The sequence below is a fragment of the Dromiciops gliroides genome, chromosome 3, assembly GCF_019393635.1.
Source record: "Dromiciops gliroides isolate mDroGli1 chromosome 3, mDroGli1.pri, whole genome shotgun sequence".
NCBI lineage: Eukaryota > Metazoa > Chordata > Mammalia > Microbiotheria > Microbiotheriidae > Dromiciops > Dromiciops gliroides.
Window position 1 is genome coordinate 159,410,836 of NC_057863.1, and position 14,894 is coordinate 159,425,729.

The 14,894-nt window shown below is 35.9% G+C and overlaps 1 protein-coding gene across 1 annotated transcript in view; it reads left to right on the forward strand.

Annotated features, from left to right (window-relative positions):
- Positions 1-14,894, forward strand: part of PCCA (propionyl-CoA carboxylase subunit alpha) — a 496,164-nt gene that overhangs the window by 123,738 nt on the left and 357,532 nt on the right.

A 14,894-nucleotide genomic window follows, 5' to 3' on the forward strand; every position in this document is an offset into this window, starting at 1 on the left:
GAGCAAAGAGACTGCCACTAGGAAGAGAGTAGATTTCTCACTGATAGGTTCTTTTGCATTAGATAGATTCTTTTGTATAATAAGCTAAAGTCAAGGAAGAAAGCTTGGGAACTTCTGGGAAGGGATAGTTTGAGAGGTCCACAAAACAGTCAGAGTTTGGAATTGACAAAGTCTGGTCAGTCCAAGGCAATTTATTGTCCTGGGAATTGAGACCTGGTGAGGATCACTCAGGTTTTAGTAAATTGTATTTATCAAAAGAGTGGTAGATTTGGCGTTAGGGCCTAACTTCAAATCCTCATTCTGTACCTTACTCTGTATCCTCTTGGACAAATCATTTGAAACCTTCCAGTTTCCTCTTCTGTATAATAATTGGATTAGATAGACTTTGATAGATAGACTTTTTTTATGATTAGATAGACTTTTCCCTCTAAATTGTATCACCAAGCAGCAGTTTGATACCGAGGCAAGAACCTTGGCTTTGGAATTTGAGGACCTGGTTCCAGTTCTGCTTCTACTACGTATTAGCTGTATGACCTTGAGGAAGTCAGATTAGTTTCTTATGTTACAATGCAGGGACTGAACTAAATGATCCCTAACATCTCTTCCAGCTCTCCATCGTATGATCTTAGGAATTTTAATTTGTTTACATAGCAAGTTATACATTGAGTATGGATTCTGTAAATATTGCAGATGTTCTTTTGTCCTCTTTAAATTTTTTTTCATGTAGTTAAAGAATAGGAAAAAATATAACAGAACAACTTAATTGTCATTATTCATTTATAGGATATGAATTATGAAGGGAATTATAACTGTGTTTCCCTATGTTGTTAAATTTTTTTTCCAGAGCTCTAATTAAATAGAATAAAATTATTAATAATTTTCTTTGTGAATTTGAAGTTTTGAAGAAGGTTGTCCTTGGGATATTACATTTTTCTCCACTTTTCTTAGAACCCTAGTTCTGTGTTTTGGGGGATAGTGTAGCTAGACAGTGATACATAAAGACAGGAAAACAGCAGGAATGGGAGGAGGATCTGATATTGTTACCTCCTCTAACACTAGTGCAAAGCCCCTTCCAACTTCCTCAGTGTCCCCTAGACTGAAGATGATAGGTTGCTCTTTTGTGACTTCTTTTCATCTTAACTGCTGCTCCTCTTTGTTTTAATTTGAGCTGATTGGCCTGTAAGTATTGAGAGGGAAAAGAAAGCATTATGTTATGTCTACTTCACTTAGGGATGGTGCTGGGACCAGCACTGTTTAGAGGTTGGATAATTTTCTTGGTCCCCCAAATCCATTTTTTGGGGGCCTTCTGTTTTACAACTAGCCAAAGAAGTTATTTTCAATAATCTACAAATGACTAATGAATACTGTCATTTAATTTTTCTTTATAGTGCCAAATTAAATTTTTTTGCGAAGAGCTACATGCTTTGTGACAGCACGAACAAATAATATTAAGCCCTTCTAAATTTGAAAACACTCTCAGCTTAATTCATTATAGATTAATAGGGTCTAGAGTGGGAGAATAAAACAGATTTATACATTTTTTTCTTTATACCCAGGGAAATATCCTACGGGGTTTATTTATTCTTCTTAAATCAAAATAACTCTTACAGAATGACTGACTTCATTCCTATGGTGTTATGCCATGAACATAACCTTTAAATTTAAGACTTTTAATAGGAAGTAAAAAAAAAAAAACAACTTACTCCATATATAGACTGTAATGTGGTGGTTATTTTAATTCTTATTACTGGATCAAAAAAAAAAGATGGATAACAACATATAGTAAAAATTCAAAAATAAGAGAGGATAACAACAGTAACTGTAGCAGAATGGAATCTCCAATTATTAGTGAAAGTTTGGTAGAAGGTTGAATATTTGGTCCTGTAAGGTAATTTATATTTTTGTTATTAGAATTGTATTATTGTTGTTAGAATTATAAAATTCTTGAGGTCATAAGGAAATTGATATCTTTTAGTGCCCTTTCACTTTACACATGATGAAATTGAGGTATATAGAGTTCAAATGACTTATCCAAGGTAACGGTTAATTGGCAGTGGAGTCTAAAGCATAGCTTTCCTGACTCCCAGTCTAATTTCTTTGCTAGTTATTTTAATCATATAGCCAGTTCTTTTGCTGATGAAAGTGTTCAGAGAGATAAATTTGCTTCCAAGGGCTGCCTTGGTTAGATCCCCCCAATTTGTTTTTCATTGTTATCAATTTCTTTGATGGAATTATCTATGATTTGTTCTTTGATCTACTCATTCTTTGGATTAAATTTTTTGGTCTTCACTTCAGCTTGAACCCTTTTTCAAAGTACTTTCATTGTTTATAATTTTGATTGTATATTGATAAACAAAGAGTATAATTAATATTTCTACTATGAGGTTTTTATGCAGGAAGTAATCATTAATCAGTTGTATTATCTCTATATTAATGTCAGTTCTCCCTGGTGTTTGCCTTTGAGATTTGACTGATTTGAGGAGAACATTCAAGGCTACATTTTGTTCCTCCACATAAAATGCTATCTTAAAATGAATAAATAAGGTTTATATTCTTTAGAGTCATATAACTCAGTAAAAAGTATAAATATGTGACCAGATGTAGAAATTCATCTGTGCAAGCTTGCTGATTGCTTTTTTATGTTTTTGTTTTGTTTGTTTTTTTGGCAAGGATATCCTTGATATATGCATAGATCATTACCATAGAGATTTTATAGAAATGAGTTGACGTATAAGGCAAAGAAGTTAGTTGCTCTTTTGACTCTAATTTAATCGAATGAAATTTGTGGGTTGTTGTTGTTTTTGCACAGGCAGCCATATTTTGACATATTTTAGTTCAGGGATGGTATTGTCTATCATGACAATTTTTTATAATGATGGTGAACACCCATATCTATGTATAAGATCATGGGATCATATATTCAGAACTAGAAGAGATCTCAGAGGCCATCTAGTACAACTCTCTTATTATTCAGATAAGCAATTATCTAGCCATAATCTCTCACCCTGGAGATTCAATCTTACATTACTATTTTAAACTGGAAACCCTATATCCATCTAAAACTCGACATATCTAAAACAACTCAATGTCCTTTTCCCTAAATCCACCCCTATTTAGACTTTCTTATTACATTTGAGGCCATCATGATTTTCCCAGCCATCCATGTTTATAGCGTTGCTGTCATTCTTGACTCTTCGTTCTCATTCAATTAATATATCCAGTTATTTACCATATGTTGTTTTCCTCTATATAAAATCTCTTGTAATAGGTATTCTTCCCTTTGCTCACATAGCTACCACTTTAGTTCACATCCTTGTTAATTTTCACTTGAATTATTACAGAATCCTTCTAATTAATCTCTTGGACTTATGTCTTTACCCATTCTTATAACTCTGACCATGTTACCATCTTTTCTTCCCAAGCAACAGCCTCCCCCTTTCTCCATATATACACTTCAGTGGTTCTATGTTAATCTCTAGGATTGAATGTAAACTCCTTAGTTTGTCATTTAAATTCTTGAACCTCGCCCCTTCCCAACTTTTTTTTTTTTTTTTTTTGGTGAGGCAATTGGGGTTAAGTGACTTGCCCAGGGTCACACAGCTAGTAAGTGTTAAGTGTCTGAGGCCGGATTTGAACTCAGGTACTCCTGACTCCAGGGCCGGTGCTCTATCCACTGCGCCACCTAGCTGCCCCCTTCCCAACTTTTTAGTCTACTTATACATTATTCTTTTCTGTGTGCTCTATGATCAAGGTATATCCTCAAAGAAGATGCTGCGTCTCCCAGTCCAGTGCCTTTAAACTGGTTGTCCTCCATATTTTTAATCCTATCCCTCCATCTCCTAGAATTCCTGCCTTCCTTCAAAACTGATATCAGCCACTGGCCTCTGTAGGTCCTCTCAGCTGTTAATGCATTTTCTTTCCCATCAGCTTATAAAGAAAGCTCTTTGAGGAGAGGAATTGTTTTAGCTTTTTCTTTGTATTTCTAATACTTGGCATAATACCAGAAATTATAGTAAACAATTAATGTCTGTTGATGGATCATCAGAACAATTTCCTAAATGTCCCCATGTGAGTAAAAAGTGTCTAAAGGCCTTATCTAATTTAGAGAAGAAAAAAAAAAGAAATTGGGGAGACTGGGAAGTTAATAGTTATTGTAGAGATTGGGAAGTTTGTTTCTTCTGATATCTTGTTTAATGACCTCTTTAAAGGAAGAGATTTAAAGCATAATAGTACTTATTCTCTCTATATTAGGAAATTTAATGTTAAAAAATAGAAATAATTTGGTATCTGTTGAGAATTAGGGTTATTATGTCTCTTGTGATTGGGTTGACCAACTTATAGCTAATTCTCCCTCATTTTAATAAACAAGTGAGAAGTGATGAGGGAAATGGAGAAAATAGTGATTGGTCTATAGCAGTCACTATATTCCTGGTGTTCACTATCCCTCAGTCATCATTTTTATCACTTAAGTTTTTTAGTGATGAGTTAGAGGTGGAAATTTTAGTCTTTAGGAGATGACTAGGTTGGTTTTTTTTAAACTTAAAAAAATATTATATCCTGTTGGGTTAAGTGACTTCAAGAATATATACTTTTGTTATCTACTGGCACATATGTAAAGGCATTTTTCATTTCATTTCAGGTGGTATAGTAAATTTTGGACCTTGTGCTTGAAGCTTTTCACCTCTGAATAAAATTTAGTAGTATTAAAATTTTCTTTTTCCTATTTCACAGCTACAGTACAAGAAAGAGATGAAAAATCCAGTCAGAGATAGGAATTGTCAGTGTTGAAGGGATTATGGGAAGATAGACACACTAGTGTCTAATTTGTGGAGCTATGAATAAGTATAACCATTTTTTGAAAGTGATTTGGAATTGAACAATAAAGGGACTAAAATGTCACAACTTTTGAACTAGAGATTCCATTAGTAGGCTTATACTTGCAAGAAAGCATTGATAAAACAAAAGTTCCCCCATACACCAAAAATTGATAACAGCACTTTTTTCCATAGTAAGGAATTGGAAGCCGAGCAGATGCCCATTGATTGGGGAAAAGCTAAAAAAAAAAAGTGGTATATTAATGTAATGCGATATTACTGTTCTATAAGAAATGACAAATGTTATGAATGAAGATAACCATGGAAAAATTTGCATGAATTGTTGCAGAATAAAGTAAGCAGATAAATGAAAATGATATATGCTATGACTATAACAATGTAAATGCAAAGAAACCCTTAAAAAACCTCAAACAGAATTGAATGTTGTAAATTATAAATAAGCATGGCTCAAGAGAAGAGATATGAGAAGACATCTCTGCCCCTTGTTTTTGCTAGGCCTGTCTGTTTTACATATTTTCAGACTTCTTTGTATTAATCATTTATGTTGATTTTTATGATGTCTTTTAAAAATACCATTTGTTGTGTGGCTCTCTGGAGGGGCAAAGGAGGTTGCTGGGGGGAAATTATGATGATGTAAAAGAAAGACATCATCATAATTTATTTAAAAACCTGTCAGGATTGTTGTAAACTATCAGTTATTTGGTCAGTTAGACAACAGTCACTTTTTAAAGGGTTTACTATGTTCTATGCACTGTGGCTGATTAGAATTGAGGAAGGACCATTGAGGAAACATTACAGCTCAGCTCTTTCTCACCTCTAAACAATAACCTGATTACTCCTCATCTTGTCCCTTGGAGGGGGGCGGGGGGAAGTGGTGGGTTTAGCTATTTGTAATAGAAAAGCATCTTGACATAGTAAGGTAAATAAAAATTAAAAGCTCTCCTTCCTTATTCTTCTCTCCTCAGGAGAAGGCCTAACCATCTGAACCTGAAGGAAAGAGAGAATGTGGGTTCAGGAAAGAACCTAGGAGCAAAGCAATTGACCTTAACTTGGTCTGATCTTCCAGAGTAAGGGTGATGTAGAAATAAGCTCCAGAGACCTCAGCACTAAAAATGAGCGAATAAAAAAAAAAAATTAAGGATTTTTTTTGATGCTGAGGATGCCCAAACCACAGAAAAGATTGTCAAAAATTTTTATAAGATTTAACTCTAGGGATACAAAGAAAGGAAAAAAATCCTTAATTTTTTTGTTTTGACAGTTTGACAGTTTGAGTGGAACATGAACTACAATGAGGTAATTAAAGAAGACAGACCAATAAGCAAGCTGTTGCAGTAGTCTAGAACATAGGTGGTAGCAGTATTAGGGGAGAGAAGGGAATATATACCAGAGATGTTAGGAAGGTAGATTTGACAGGCCTTGGCAAGAAATTGGAGAGGCACATGTATATATACATATACATATATACAGAGAGAGAAGAAGAAGATGAAGATGATGCCAGTCTAGGCTGTTCGACAGATGGTAGTGATGGTGGTGTTCCTTGACAACAGTAGGGAATAGTAGAAGGTTAGAAGGTTTGGGGGTGAGTGAGGGACAAAAATAATGAGTTCTATTTTGGACATGTTGAGTTTAAGATGTCTATAGGAGAGAGCCCCTTGAAGGTGGGGGTAAATAGGTTAGGAAACCAATGATTTAGAGATGCATGCAGGAATAAGATCCAACAAAGGAGACAGAAAAGGAGTAGTCAGAGAAGTTGGAGAAGAAATGATTAGAGAAGTTCCTTGAACATTTAGACAGAAGAGTGTAATAAGAGGGTAATTTAGATAATGATTTTGAGCTTTACAAAATTTAAAATTGGATTGAAGTAGTATTTTAAGTTTATTATTCATCATTAGAATCCAGGTTATTTATGTGTACAAAAATGGACATTCTAATTCATAAGGAAGATTTTTGTCTAAGGAAAGAATTTATTTGTGCTTTTGGTCAAAATAGCTGAGTGAAAGGGAGCCAAAGAGCTCAATTTCTTCTTAGGAACTCAAGTAAAGATAAAAGAAAAGAGTACCAAGCCAAATAAGGATTATTAAAGAAAGAGAGAAACTACAGTTAAATGACCTTTTCTCAGCCCAGGTTGGCAAAGGAAGACAACTGAAAACCTGCAGGTAACTAAGGAGCGGGCCTGAGGACCCGTAGGAGAGAAATAAAAGTTGTTGGGAGGCCTCTCTTGCCTCTTTCAAAAAAAGCAGAATAGGCCAAATGAAAAGAGGCACAAAAATTCACTGAAGAAAAGAACTTAAAAAAATAGAATTGGCCAAATGGAAAAAGAGATGCAAAAGCTCACTGAAGAAAATTATTTGTTAAAAATTAGAATTGGATAAATGGAAGCTAATGACTCCATGAGACACTAAAAAAACAAAACAAACAAAACAAAAACAAACCCATACCAATAAAACAAAGTCAAAAGAATGGAAAAAATAGAAGAAAATATGAAGTATTTCACTGGAAAAACACCTAACCTGGAAAATAGATTGAGGAGAGATAATTTGAGAATTATTGGACTACCCAAAAGCCATGATCAAAGAAAGAACCTAGACATCATATTTCAAGAAATTATCAAGGAAAACTTCCCTGATGTCTTTGGTCCAGAGGGGAAAATAGAAATTGAAGGAATGTACCAGTTGCCTCCTGAAAGAGATCCCAAAATGAAAACTCTCCAGAATAGAATAGCCAAATTCCAGAGCTCCCAGGTCTAGTAGAAAATATTGCAAGTAGCCAGAAAAACAACTTAAATATCATAGAGCTATAGTCAGGATAACACAAGATTTAGCAGATTTTATATTAAAGGGGTGAAGAAGGGTTTGGAATATGATACTCTGGAAAGCAGAAGAGATAGGATTACAGGCAAGAACAACCTTCACAGTAAATCTGAGTATAATCCTTGTGTAATTTTTCTAAATGTGGATTCTAATCTGTTCCCCCAGTTTTGGGGGAAACTGACTAAAATCACTGATAAAACGAGTTTAGGTTTTTAAGGGTTTATTGAAAAATAGAAAGAGAAAGATTGAGAACAGAATTCCAACAGCCTGGCATTCCTATCTTTCCTCAAATTTCCTGTGAAGTCCTCTGCTGCCACCACCACCATCAAGTCAGGAACCCAAAAGAGACCGAGCTCTCCGCGCAGGCCCTCTTTCCTCTTTCCTGTCCCCTCTCACAAAATAGGAGGCTTCTCAAGTTGATTAGCTGGTAGCCTTGATAGACAGCACCCATGAGCAAATGTCACTTCCTGACGCCAAGGAAAAGCCACATGGCCTTGCCCTCTGAGGCTTTTTTCTTATGGTGGAGCTTTCCCATAGTAAATCTCCAGTAGGTGGCATCATTCCAATCATTATATCCTTCAGGGTGTGAAAATCAAACATTGATCATATATTTTATATTTATTTACATTCTGTAATTAATTCTGTTCTGTAATCTTATTCTATAATAACAATCTTGGTCTTTTTTTTTTTTTGTCTGATCAAGAAGCTCACGAATTCAAATCTTCAGTCTTCTCTTAAGGTTATCAAAGCTTGGTCTTCCTATTGATCACTTTGAATTAAAAGACACTGAACTAAATTTAAAGGTTCAGTTCTCTAATATGAGGGAATTGTTATCCCAGCATCACCTGCCAAGGAAATTTGTTATCCCTCATAAATTCAGCTCCTGAGAAACTCCATGACATTTGTTTGCTATCCTTGAGAGCATACAAGCTTCCCATACAAGCCATCTCTGCTTATCCTTGCCCAGTTAGAGTTAGTCTTATTTCATTCTGAGGAGCCAGTGAGTTTGGTCCTGTGGCTTGGTCTCATAAATCAATAAAGCATTCCTTTTAGACAGAAAGAAGTTATCTTGTTCCCACCTGTGTGTAAACTGCCATTCCTTAATGTAACCAATCATAATTCCCCACCCCTGTTGTGTTGCCAATCTTATAACCAATTTAAATATTTTCACACCCATTCTCTTCTGGTTTTTGTTTTATGCTTATAAAAGAGATCTGTGCTGGGCAGCTAGGTGGCACAGTGGATAGAGCACTGGTCCTGGAGTCAGGAGTTCCTGAGTTCAAATCCCGCCTCAGACACTTAACACTTACTAGCTGTGTGACCCTGGGCAAGTCACTTAACCCCAATTGCCTCACTAAAAATAAAAGAGATCTGTGCCTCCAGTTCTAAGTCTTTGGCTACTTTGTTACCAGGTTTCTTCCTTGCTAATAAACTATTATATTGCTCAGAGAAAATGTCTCAGTCTACCTTTGTGGGAATTTCACTCATAGCAAAGGAAAAATGCCCCTGGATATTTAATGAAATAGAAGACTTTTAAGCATTCCTGAAGAAAAGACTAGAGCTGAATAGAAAATCTGACATTCAAATGGAAGAGTCAAGAGAAGCATAAAAAGCTTAATTTGAAAGAGTAATTATAAATTTAGCTGTTTACATTCATATATGAGAAGATGTTACAGGTAACTCCTAATAACTTTATCATTAATAGGATAGTTAGAGGCAGTCTCCACAGACAGAGGACATGACTTCCCCCTGGGAGAAGGGGGAAGGGAAAGGTAAAATGCAGAAAATTTTCTCACATAAAAGAAACACGCAAGGAATAACTTTTATAATGGAGGGGAAAGAGGAGTAACAGACAATGCTTGAATTTTACGAGAGAGAGAGAGAGAGAGAGAGAGAGAGAGAGAGAGAGAGAAAAGGATAAACAGAAGAAAATAGTATGGAAGTAAATAAACAGTAATCATAACTGTGAATGTGAATGGGATGAACTCTCCCATGAAATGGAAGTGATTAGCCAAATGGATTAGAAACCAGAATGCAACAATAGTTGTTTACAAGAGATTACACTTGAAACAGAGACAAACTGAGTTAAAAGTTTGGAGCAGAATCTATTATGCTTTAGCAGAAGTAAAAAAGGCTGGGGTAGCAATTATGATCTCAGTCAAAACAAAGGCAAAAATAAACCTAATTAAAAGAGATAATCAGGGAAGTCACATTTTGCTAAAGAATACCATAAATGAAGAAATTTAAAAAAATTTTAGGGGCAAATTTCTCAGAGAAAGACCTCATTTTTAAAATATATGGGGAACTAAGACAAATTTATAAAAAATGAGAGCCATTTCCCAAATGATAAATGGTCAAAGGATATGAACAGTCATTTTTTTTTTCCAGAAGAAATCAAAGATGTTTATAGTCATGAAAAAATGTTGTTTCCACTCATGATCCCTTTTTACCTGAGAAATTTTTATATGACCCTGGGTATATAGGTATATGAAATAGGCATACAAATCAAACATTTACTGCCAAATTTTTTGCAACCCCCATATTCAGTTACTTGATCCCATATGGGTTGAGATCCATAGTTTAAGAAACATTGTTCTAAATCACTACTGATTAGAGAAATGCAAATTAAAAGAGGAGATGAAGGAAAACCAGGTACACTAATAAATTGTTGATAGAGTAGTGAAGCAGCTCACCCATCCCAGTGAACAATTTGGAACTATGCCTAAAGGGCTGTAAAACTGTGCTTACCCTTTGACCCAGCAAATACCATTACTAGGTCTGTATCCCAAAGAGATCAAAGAAAAGGGAAAGGACTTATACATATAAAGATATTTACAGGATTTTTTGTGTGTGTGTGTATGAATAGGTTGTAACATGTTTGTGTAGAGGTACTCTTGTGGCATAAGAAATGACAAGGGGGTGGCTTCAGAAAAATATGACTACCTATATGAATTGATGCCCCCCCCCCAAAAAAGGCAGAACCAGGAAATCATTGTACACAATAACAGCAATATTCTAATGATATCAGTTGTTAAAGACTTGGCTACCCTGATCAGTAAATACAATTATCCAAGACAGTTCCAAAGGATTCACAATGAAAAAGTACTATCCACCTCCAGAGAGAGAGCTGATGACCTTTTTTTTTTTTTTTTTTTGGTGAGGCAATTGGGGTTAAGTGACTTGCCCAGGGTCACACAACTAGTAAGTGTCAAGTGTCTGAGGTCAGATTTGAACTCAGGTCCTCCTGAATCCAGGGCTGGTGCTTTATCCACTGAGCCACCCAGATGCCCTGAGCTGATGAACTCTTGAGTGCAAATGGAAGTAAAATTTTCTTGCTTTTTTTTGGGGGGGGGGGTGTCAGTATGTGTAATGTGGAAATATGTTTTGTATCATTTCACATAGATAATTGACATTTTACTTGGGTTTGCAATAGGTGTGGGAGATATGGGAGGAGGGAGAGAATTTAGGAGTCAAAATTTTTTTAAATGCTAAAAAAAAATAAAATAAAAAAATTTTTTTAAAAGCTAGAACATAAATGTTTCTATGATTTGTTCTTTGGTATATTTATCATTTAGGATTTTATTATTAAGCCTCCGTCATTGACTATTTGTCTTTTTTGAGGTGATCCCTCAGCTGATTAAATGTTTGGTTGTATAATCCTGAGGCCTATAATGGCTTTTTTTTTTTTTTTAACTAGCCTCTAACCTGTGGATGGCTGGATCTGAACATAACAGGTTAGACACAGGAGAGTCAGGAATCAAACAGAAGTTTAATTTCAAAATGAGCAAAATGGCTTGCAAGGAAGGAGGGTAGACCCATGTGTCAGTGCCCTGCCTGTAGTGTGTGGGGGTGCACTTTAGTGTGGCTGAACCTTGATTTACATACCTGTGGCTATACAAAGAGGAAAACAGTGTAGTTAGTACTGGCACCACAAACAGTAGCGAGGCACAACAGGAACAGTGAGGCAAGGTTGTCTAGTAACATAAAGTCTGTTCATAGCAGGACTTTTTATGTCTGGGCCTGTTGGTGCATTTAGTTGCAGCAGTGTTCATCCAGAGGGTAAGCACAAAGGATTGTTGCTATGCCAAGCTCAGGGTACAGCTTGCTTGTGGGTGTTTCCTAATATTTGACAGTTGTGTATATATTTTTACTTTTAGCATAATGAGTTAACTTGTTTATCCCTTTCTATGTTTTGAATGTTTCTTTTTGCTTTGCCTGATAGTGTAATTGTAATTTCTTATTTCTTTGATTTGACTGATATACAGTAAATTTTTGTCTCGGTCTTCATTTTTATTTATTGTGCCATTTCTCAAAAATGTGTTTTTTGTAAGGAACGTTGTGAGTTTTCATCTGTCTCTTTCATTTTATTGGGTTGTTTAATTCATTCACATTAAAGTTAAGAGGAGTTTCTATTTTCCTCCATTTCTCTCTCATCTTTTTTTCCCCCCAAAAGATTTTTGCTCTTCTGCTATAAACACAGCCCTGTGTTTCTTCAGTTATTTTAGTTATTTGATTTCAAGCCAGCCCTATTCCCACTCAATTTTTTTCCCTCCCTCCCCTCTTCCCCACAAACTTGGTACTGCTTTTCCTACTTTTGGAGTTTTCATTATTAATTGTTATCTATATCTAATTATTTATTTCTTCCCCCTTTCTTCCTCTTCTCATATAAGTAGTCAAATAGAACCCCTTCCTTCCTCTCCCTTTCAAATTGTTTTGCTTGTTAATTTTCAAAATTCCATTTTCTACATCTTTTTTCTAAAAATGATTTCTTTTCTTTATTCTCTTAATTAGTTAATTTCCCTTTTTAGCTCTTATTTGATTCATGGCATTTATGCTTATTCAGTCTCTTTATTAGACTCTCTACTCTTCATGCAATTAAAATGTCTAAGGTACTTATTTTGGGTCCTTTTTCCTAGTCACTTTCTATGTTATCTCTTCCCTGGATTCATGTCTTCTTACTGTGGGTGTGAGTGGCCCCCAGGGGTTCTCATGCCCTTCATGTTGTCACAGGTTGAATGGTCTCTTTAAGTACAAAAATCCCTGCAGATTATATCCATTGTTAATTCTTGATTTTCCTTTGGAGAATATAATTCTTGCTTCTCATTTCAGAACATTATTAAGTAGATTCCTCTTCCACCCCTGAAACAAGATTTCTGCATTTCTTTTCCCCTTTTACAATACCTCTCTTTTCCTTCTTATCTATTCTCTTTTATTTCTTTTACCTGATAGACTACAAGCATTATTTTGCTTTCATTAATAGTCTTTGACTTAATTAGATACATCATATTGTTCCTTCTGTCTTCTTCCTTTCCTCCCCATTTTTATGCTCTTTGATTCTTTAATTTAGTTCCATCAGAAAACAATTGATTCACTCCAAAGAGCTCTACGTAGTGCCATAGACAATTCCTGGAGCAGGATGGAGTTAAAAAATTTTCCAGCCAAAGATGGATTAGAAGGTCTGCAGGAAAAGTCTGTTGTACCAGGGTGAGAGTGGAGCCCAGTCCCAAACAGGCCACACGAGAGGCAGAGGCAGCTACTTGTGGAACTCAGCTCACTGATGGGTGAGGGGGTTGAGCAGTTGGATGGGGGGGGAGGGAGATAGAAGGGGTCCCTGCTGGCGCTGAGGTGGAACTCTGTTGTGTTCCCCCTGCTGTCAGTCAGGAAACAGTCTTGAGTGGCTGTGGTCCAGACGGAGGAGGGGCACCAGCATTTCCAAGCTTGCAACCACAGTAAACCAGATTTCTGTTCCTTGGTTAAAGATCAAGCAGGCCTGAGGTAATGCACAGGCTAGGGAAGTATAGAATGTGCCTGTCCTCAAATTGTACCACCTTGGATTCCCTGGACAGTGCATCTTGGAAGCAGTGCCCCACTTTAAGAAGGACTTAAAAGTCAAGGCTAGGAATATCAACAAACAGAAAAAAAATGTGCACCATAGAAAGTTTCTTTGGTGACAAGGATGATCAAAATACACCCTCAGGAGAAAATAACAAAGTCAAAGCTCCTACATCTAAAGCTTCCAAGAAAAATATGAATTGGTCTCAGGCCATAGAAGAGCTCAAAAAGGACTTTGAAAATAAAATAAGAGAGGTAGAGGGGAAAATGAAAAGAGAAATGAGAGTGATGTAGGAGGGACATGAAAAAAAGGCAATAGCTTTAAAGGCCAAATGGAAAAGGAGATATAAAAGTTCTCCGAAGAAAATAATTGCGGGGCAGTTAGGTGGTGCAGTGCCCTGGATTCAGGAGGACCTGAGTTCAAATCTGTGCTCAAATACTTGACACTTACTAGCTGTGTGACCCTGTGCAAGTCACTTAACCCTCGTTGCCCTGCCAAAACAAAACAAAACAAAAAAAGGAAAATAATTGCTTAAGAATTAGGATTGAGCAAATGGAAGCTAATGACTTTATGAGAAATCAAGACACAATAAATTCAAAAGAATGAAAAAATAGAGGGCAATGTGAACTATATCCTTGGAAAAACAGCTGACCTGGAAAATAGATCCAGGAGAGATAATTTGAAAATTATTGGACTACCTGAAAGCCATGATCAAAAAAAAGAACTTAGACATCATCTTCTAAGAAATTGTCAGGGAAAATTTTCCTGATATTCTAGAAGCAGAAGGTAAAATAGAAATTGAAAGAATCTACCGATTACCTTCTGAAAGAGATCCCAAAATGAAAAGTCCCAGGAATATTATAGCCAAATTCATCTACATATCCCCTGCCCCAGTGTCCTATTTTCCCCATTTCTTGGCTTAGCTCTGTTGCATCACTATGAACTGTTGCATTGATGTCCCAGCCTGAGTATACTTCTGGACTTTTGTGGCACTGGCTCAGGGTTACTTTTCTTGCAATCCTGTGGGTCAGCTTGTGGAGCTCTACTTCAGGATCATTTTTGAAAGAAAAGCTAGAAGTGATTGAAAAGGAAAACTTATAAACTTAGGGATAACCATGACATTAACTGTGATGAGAAAAATAGCTCTGAAACCACTATATGTTGATCCTCAGATAAATTACAGCTTGGTTACAAAATCTTTTAGAATTCCTGAAAGAGGTAAAATAAGAAATTAAAAAGAGTTGTAAAGAGTGTTCAATGAGTGTGTGAAGTGTAGGAATTATTGATTTTATCTGTTGTTAGTTATCTGGTTTTTTCCTTTGTGTTCTTGGTGTCCTACACGAAGGAGACAGCAGAAATTGCTTTATTTATTCTGTTTAATTCCTATTTCAGAGAATTTTGAGAGGTCATACAGAT